This window comes from Kogia breviceps, chromosome 5, assembly GCF_026419965.1.
Source record: "Kogia breviceps isolate mKogBre1 chromosome 5, mKogBre1 haplotype 1, whole genome shotgun sequence".
Taxonomy (NCBI): Eukaryota; Metazoa; Chordata; class Mammalia; order Artiodactyla; family Physeteridae; genus Kogia; species Kogia breviceps.
Window position 1 is genome coordinate 148362409 of NC_081314.1, and position 7811 is coordinate 148370219.

At 66.3% G+C, this 7811-nt stretch overlaps 1 long non-coding RNA gene across 1 annotated transcript; it reads right to left on the minus strand.

Annotated features, from left to right (window-relative positions):
• Window positions 1–2241: 2241 nt before the first annotated feature.
• On the minus strand, window positions 2242–7468 carry LOC136794296 (uncharacterized). Its single transcript, XR_010840886.1, has 3 exons — window positions 7126–7468; window positions 6373–6797; window positions 2242–6248 (listed from the first exon to the last, which is right to left on the minus strand). It is a non-coding gene; the product is annotated as an uncharacterized lncRNA (long non-coding RNA).
• Window positions 7469–7811: the final 343 nt, after the last annotated feature.

Genomic DNA, 7811 nt, shown 5'->3' on the forward strand with positions numbered 1-7811 from the left:
ACACTAATAAGGTCATGAGTCAGTACTGAAGCTCAGAACTTCCATGCAGTGCAGCCCAGTATCTCCCCAGGTCGTCTGAGCAGAGCCCGTTCCAATCGCTACCTTTAAGGGAAATGCTATACCGGCATTTTACGTAAAGTTCACCGGCGATGTCTGTGGCGGGTCGTCGCGACCCCTTTCAGGAACGCTGTCTCCTAAGGAGTCACACGGCTGGTGTCAGAAGGAGGAAAATCAGCCCTCGCGGGCGAGCAGGTATTTCAGCTCGGGGGGTCCTCGCGGGCGAGCAGGTATTTCAGCTCGGGGAGTCCTCGCGGGTGAGCAGGTATTTCAGCTCGGGGGGTCCTCGCGGGTGAGCAGGTATTTCAGCTCGGGGAGGTCCGGGCAGCGCAGGCGCACAAGGCACGCTGGAAGCCACGCTGGAAGCCACGCTGGAAGCCGAACGGCAGAAAGAAGCTTTGGGTTTAAATTGGTCTGGTCTGGTCTTAAAACGGGAATTAAAAATGTTCAGCCTGCAGGTGGGGAAGCAGTGGCTGGGCTCCGGCGGCCGAGGGGAAGCAGAGCCCACCCAACGCCCCACACTGTCCTCTGAGGACACCCCCCTGCCGCCCCCGCCGCCGCTCGGCCGGGCCACGCCGCGCCTGGTCCCCTGAGGCCCCTCACCGCGCGGAGGGTGGAGAGAAGGCGGCCGGAGCTACAGGAGAGGAGCCCGGGCCGGCGAGGAGCCACTGGGGTCCGGGGGGGGAGGCTGTTCCCGTGGGAGCAGCGAGACCACCGGAGGCCAGGCTGAGGGGCTGCGTGCGCGAGGGGGAGGGGGAGGGGAGGGGAGGGGGAAGGGGAGGGGAGGGGGAGGGGGAGGGGAGGGGAGGGGAGGGGGAGGGGAGGGGCAGGAAACGGGCCGTTGGGTCCCTGGGCCGCTGGGGAGGTTCGGGTCGGACTCTGGATGTGAGCAGAGGCCCCCGGAAGGTTCTAGCTGGAAGGGGCAGATCCAGCACCATAATTTAACTGCCCTTGTGCCCACTCTGTGGGAAGGGAGAGGGAGCCTGGGAGCCGCCACCTGCGAAGCCGTGGGAGCAGCTCGCAGCCCCCCTGCGAGGGGTCCCCAGCCCCGGGGGCGTGTCCCCTGCAGCACAGTGCGATGCTGCGCTCGTCTGGGAGCTCGAAGCTACGAGCTTCCACCCTTTTCCTCTTTGCCGGCCGGCCAGAGAGAGACAGCCTGTCTTCCAGACTCAGCAAAGCCCCAGCCTCCTGGAGGCCGGCAGGCCAGATGCTCAGGGGATCGCCCGCCCTCAGACGTGGCTTCATTCACCCCACAGGCCTCCTCAACCCCAGCCCGACCCCAGCCCCGCGGCTCCGTGGGGAGGCCCCTCCCTCCAAGAATCTCTCCGTCCAGAAGGCATAGAAGCAGAACAGGCAGGTGGCACGTGTTCTCTGCCAAATAAACTAATTCTGTCCGTTTGCTCGATGGATGCTTGACCAGAGGAATTCAAAACTTAAATGTAAGCAGTGGGTCTGCTTCAAAGTGAATTATTCATTCGAAACAGACAAAGTCCCATGAGATCCATACTTGGACTCCTGTTTTTATTTTTCTAAAAGGGTCGCTTAATGCTGGCGGGGGGTACAGCAGGGAGCCTGGGAGGTGGTCTTGGGGAGGGGCTTTGTGTGGGAGCCCGCGGCCAGCTAGATTTCGGGGTGACATGCCCCCTGAGTTCTGGGCCCCGGGTGAAGGGGGTGTGTGTGTGTTTCTGCTGACACAACCAGACCTCTCACCGTTGGGGGCGTCAGGGTCAGGGTGGTGGGTCCTGCTGACACAGCTCAGCAGCTGGTGGGTGACGGGGGCAGGGCGTCATTGGGGACCTGCCCTCAGCTCAAGTGGGACCGATGGCCCGGCCAGGGTGGGGGGGCCTGCATGAGGCCCTGGGCCTACGGCTGGGGAGGAGGTCCTTTGTGCGGACCCTTGGGCTGGCTGGAGATCCCCCCCTCTTCCTCTTGGAGGGCGAGCTGTTAGTGGGCACACAGCACAGCCCACAAGTTACCGCCGAGAGCGGACCCGGGCTCCTCACCGGGAAGGAACCCCGTTCCCACAGCCCCTGCTAGGGCCAGGGCAGGGGCTGGGACACCCTCTGACATGCTATCAATAGCTTTTCCTTTTATTACAAAATTAATGTGTGTTCTTTTGAGAAACTTGAGAAAATGCAGATTGTCAAAAGGAGGGCAATAAAACTTGCTGGCAACCCGCCCACGCTGATAAAATCCACGCTGGTATTTACTTCATCATGCGGCCTTTCAGATACGTGTGGGACCGCACTGTCTGTGTCGCCTGGCAGCCCGTCTCTCCACGTCACGTGTGTCTGTCCGGGAGACTATAAGCCTCACCACGTCCAGGCTGCTCCGCGTCCCGCCAGGTGCGTAGGCCTGAGTTGGTTTAACCCAGCCCCGTGGTCAGACGCTCGGTTGTTTCCAGATTTTCACTCTGAATAACACAGCGGTGAACACCTGTAGTCGGCCTTATGCCTTTTATCTGCCTAACGTCCAGCGGGAAGCCCCATTGTCAGACCACGTGGTCTGGGTGGAGCTGCCCGCTCTCCCGGCTCCAGACGTGGGTGAGTGAGGCAGCCTTGACCCATCACCCTGGCTGGAGACTGTGTCGGGGGTGGTCGCGTGGCCTGAGCTGAGCCAGCAGAACCTCCGGGGAAAGGGCCCCCTCTGCTCCTGGAGCTTGCTAGCCATGGGGGTCACCTCTGGGTCACCCTGCAGAGAGAAACAGACTCCGGGTGTGAGCGGGACCGGGGCCTGGAGACGCATCTGGACTCTCCTGGCTTAGCGGGGCCCAAATCACGGTCCCCTTACAAGTGTCCGTTGCGTCGGCCATGGGTGTATCTGCTTGTCCGAGTGGGAGACACACCCGAGGACGGACCTGGGTTTGCATCCAGAGCATCTGGACAGATGCAAAAGTGGTACCAGGCCTGGGTGTTGTACGTGGCCGTGCTGGGGGCAGGGGGGCGCGGGCAGGTGCAGGTTGGGGCGGGTGGAGGGCTCCTCGGCCCCGTGCAGCAGGGTCCCCGCGGAGGGAGGCAGGAAGGCTGTGTGCCCCTCGAGGTGGGAGACAGATGCTCTTCCCCAGACCGATGCCGGGGGCGGGGCTGGCGGGAGCCCTAGCCCAGAACGATGCTGCTGTGAGGCCCCACTCCTTGCACCCCTGCCCTCCTCTCCCTAGGGTTTGCTGTCTTGCCGTCCTCTGGTGGCAGCCTGGGGAGTGAGGCGTGGGCCCTCCTCCCAGCACGTGACCCACTCCCTTCTGGGCCACTGGCCTGGGCGGGGCTTCAGGGCAGGTGCTGAGAGAGGGAGGTCCCGGGCCGGGTCTTGGTCAATCACTGTTTTCTGCTTTTGGTTCCTGCTCCCGCATCCCACCCCCTATAAGTGCATGAAATCAATGAACCCACAGACATCCCAGGTTCTGCAGACAAGGTCCTGGTTGCTCCAACCTGGGCGGCCTTGGGCCTCCCTGCACTCTGTGGGTACCTGCCGCCTCCCACCTCCCCCAGCTCCTCTGTCCCACACGGCGTGTGCCCACCGGGGAAAGGAAGGGGAAATGTTGGGGGACCCAGATCTACTGGACACGGCCCCTCCTCCACCATCCGGCTGGGCTGTCCGGGCTGTGGCCTGGGGCCTGCTTCCGCCCCCTTCTCAGCACTGCCTGGTCCGCTGTCTTTGTGGCCCAGCTGTTCACACGGGGCCTGAGTTGCTCCGTCCTGACCACCTGCGGGGGCGCAGGTCAGCGGGGACTGCACGTGGCGGCCTCTGCGTGGCTGGGTGGGGGACGGGACCGCCCTCCGCAGTCAGGGCACCTGTGATCCAGGTGAAACCTCGAAGGATGCTCCCTACTGCCCACGCGTGAGCCACGAGAAAGACCTGGATTAGGGACGGGGATCCAGCCAGGGGAAGGCAGAGGGGCCCCAGGGAGAGGCGGGGGGAGTGCGGCCCAGGGAATGTGGCGCCGTGGCGACCTGCGTGGTCCCAGAGCCTCTGGCCAGGCGTGGGGAGAGATGGGGAGACGGTACAGAGACAGCGTGGGAAAGTTAACACGGGCAGCGCTTCCCACGGTGGGGAGGTGGTGCACGGAAAAGAAGGAAAACAGCCGGGGTGTTGGGCTGAGGGCCCCTCGCACGGCCCCGCGTCAGGCTGACCGCCGGGGGACAGGCCCGGGCCGAGGGCCACCGGGGTGGCGTTGATGGCCTGCGAGGGCCGTGGCTGCAGCCCGGCTGGGACGGACACGGCCAGCTGGGCCTTCTGTTAGCGTCGCTCGACCTTCGCCCCTGGAGCAGGTGCGGCTCAGCAAGATAAAGATGAAACAGAAGGAAAAGCCGAGGCAGTCGAGCTCACGCTCAGCCCGAGCCCGCCGAGGGTCCCCGGGTCCAGACGAGCCCCGGGCCCTGTCCTCTGCCATGGCTCAGCCCGACACCCTTCAGAAACCCTCTAGTGCCGGATAGGCACCAGTGACAGGATGCCAGGGGCCAGAGGGACGTGGAGCGGCTCCGGCCCCGCCGGCCCCATGTCCCCCCTGGAAGCCGGATCTGGATGTGGAAAGTTCAGGCCCCCGTCCCGTCCCCTCCTGTCCCCTGGCGCTGCGTCCCCGTGTGGCTACCGCTGGGGCCAAAGTCAGCAGCCGGCCCGGAAGGGAGCGCAGCCTTATCTGTCACACTGTTTTCCTTGAGGCCGGCCGCACCCCGCTGGCTGCACTCTCACCCCCGCCTGCCGTCCAACATTCCCAGACATTCTTCGGGCCCCCGGGCCCCTGGCATCCTGGCGGGCGGCGCTGGGAAGCGGCCTGGCTCCGGCTCCCACACGCCAGCTCTGTCGCGGCTGGGGCTCTGGAGAGGCCGTGGTCACCGTGCTGCTTTTGTGGGCAGGACACCCAGGGGCTCGGTTCCCACGCCGCCCCCGGGCCGCCCGTTCCAGCCACTGTGCCGCGGACAGACGGGCTGCGGGGGTAACCCGTTCCCACGAGGCCCCCACCCCACAGAGGAAGACCGAGGCTTCCGGGCGCCGGTGCGGAGTAGCGGCCAGTGGCCGCCTGCGCCCCGAGGCGCCCGTGTGGCCAGCGGTCTGAGGTCCCGGGACGACGTCGGAACAAACAGGCCACGCACGTGCTCTGGGCGAGAAGCCTTAGCAAACCGGAGCCGTAGCCCCGGCGGTGAGCAGTTCGGCCGCTCCCCTGGGCGGGCCTGTGTCCTGCTCTGCGGGACGAGCCCAGGGCAGCAGCGGCAGGCGATCCCTGTGGGGCCTCCCGGCAGGGACCCCGGCTTCCAGCCTCATGCCTACACAGCCGGCGGCGACCACCGGGCCAGCCAGGCCACGGACACCGGGCCTGCAACGCCCGCGTGGGGCTGTGGAGCTGGGGGGCACGGAGGGTCTTGGAAGTCCGCCGTCAGGCCTGGGGCCGGGCTCCCTGTGGGAGGGACACGGCGGCGCAGTCAGTGAGGCCACAGAGGGTTTTCAGTGGGTCCTGCGCTGGGTGTAGCCTTTCCCGAAGGCCGCCGGCTGCTGGGGGAGGGACTCCACCCACGGCTTAAGGTGCCACCGTCCCCGCCAGTCCCTGTCTTCAGAGCGGGTCGTTCCCGCGGCCCCGTCTGTGGGTCACTGACCGAAAGCCTAGGGGGTCGAGGCCCGGTGCCGGGGCAGCCTGCTTTCGCCCTGGGCCACGGCTCCGGGCGGGTGTGACGGGCTGGAGGGGGAGGACACGGGGAGATGCGGAGAGCGGCCCCTGCAGACGGAGGGGTCCCGGGAGAGAAGGGAGCCCCAGACCCCCCACACGGGGGCACAGAGCTGACCCTCTGCTTGCCTGTTGCCGCCGTAACGAGCAAACCACACCGGGCGCCCGGACGGTGTGCGCAGGTCCAGGGCAGAGCCACGTCCTGCCTTTTCCCGCTCCTAGAGGCTGGGCGTTCCCTGACTTGCGGCCCCCCCTCCGTCACCAGGCCTCCTGGGGGCCAGTCCTCCTCATCCCCCGACTCCGTCCCTCTCTCCTTCCCCCGTCCTCCGTGTCAAGGGCCCTGGCGGTGGCGTTGGGCGCCCCCCTCAGCCAGGAGAAGCCGCCCTCCAAGCCCAGCGGATGGCGGCCCTCACCACGTAGGCTAACAGGGACATCGGCTCCAGGCCTTCAGACGTGGTGTCCCTGGAACCGCTATTCTGCTGACCACCGTCACTGGGGCTCTGGCACCGCACCGGGATGGAGGGGCCCGCCTGGGGACCTGGCAAAGGACGCTGGCCATCAGGAGAGGCTGGGACCTCGCCTGTGGGCCCCTGGGTGGTGGGTAAGGGAGTCGCTTAACAAGAGCCCACGGGGCTGCACCTGTTCCTCCGGGGCGTCCTCACCTGGGTCAGTCACCAGGGTCCCGGCCCACCACGATGGCGATTCTTAGCGTCAGGAGGGCAGCGCCGTGGAGCGGGGCTTCTCAAGCGAAACTCCCGGTCTCCCGGGGACTGTGCGGGTCTGGGCCAGCGGGTTGGCGTGGCCGGATGCGGGCAGCGCTGCCCAGAAGACTCCCTGCGAGTATCAGGGCTTGGGGGTTTGGGAGGTGGCACAGGACGGCCGGAACCAAAGTCGGCCTCGCGAGCACACTGGACCCTCGGCCCAACCTGGCGGGCACAGCAGAGGCCACGGCAGGGGCACGGGCCCTGGGGACACGAGAACGCACGGAGCTGCACGTCAAACGCCAGCAGTTCCCCTCTGGGGGCCGCTCCAGAGATGGACCAGGATGCTGTGTCCACGGCGGCGCCGGCAGGGCCTTGGAAACAACCTAACGACAGAGCAGTTAGACCCTGGCTCTGCCTTCAGAAACAAATCGGAACCCTGCCCCCGGCACCCGTGCAAGGCCAAGCCGCTTCCTGCTCTGCCCCGGCCCCCACCCCCATCCTGGATACAACAGCCGGAGGGCCCGTTCCTGGGGCTCCCAAGTCCCCAGAGAGCCCAGCCCCAGGGCTCTGGCCACCCCTCTGAGCTCACGCGTCCACCCCACCGCGCCCCTGCGGCCCCTGGCCACGGCCCGGCGGCCTGGTCTTCCTTCAGCTGTCGGCCCGAATGTAACGTAAGGGGGCTTCCTCCGTGCCCCACCCCACCAGCATCACCTGTCCTCGCCGCCGCTGCAGCTTCCTCCCGATACTTCCCCCAGTGGGCCGTCTGCTGCTCGTTCCCTGCGTCTCTGGCAGGTGGGCTCGCTGCTCCATCCTGGCACCCGGAAGGTGCCTGGTAAGCGACAAATGCCTGACGGACAGGAGAGTGAAGAGCCATGGAAAACGCTCCCGGAGAGGAAGCGTCCAGGAGCCAAAGCACTGGCCGGAGCGGCTCACGCAGCTGGGACAGAGGACAAGAGGAGACGCTGGCGGGCTGTGACACCCGCCCGGATGCCCACCCCGCACCGACAGATGGCTCACGGGCACATGTGTATTGCAAAGGGGGCGGCGAGGGGCTGGCTGGGCACCGGACTCACAGCCGTGTCCCGGGAGGAGGGAGGGGGGGACGGCACCGCGTGACGGGTCACGTGGGCGGCGCCATGGTGCAGCTCGGCTCCCGTGGTGAGAGGTCAGACTCGGGGACCGGCCCGAACGGCCGAGAATCCGTGTGCCACGTGGGTGCAGAGTTTTGGGGGCAAACTTAGAAGGCTCATGGAAGACTCACTGTTACCGATCTCAAAACTTACTACAAAGCTGCAGGGGCCAAAACAGCGGGGTGCCGGCCAAGGACAGACACGTAGACCAGCTGACCAGACTGGGAGCCCAGAGATAAACCCTCACACGTGCGGCCAAATGGCTTG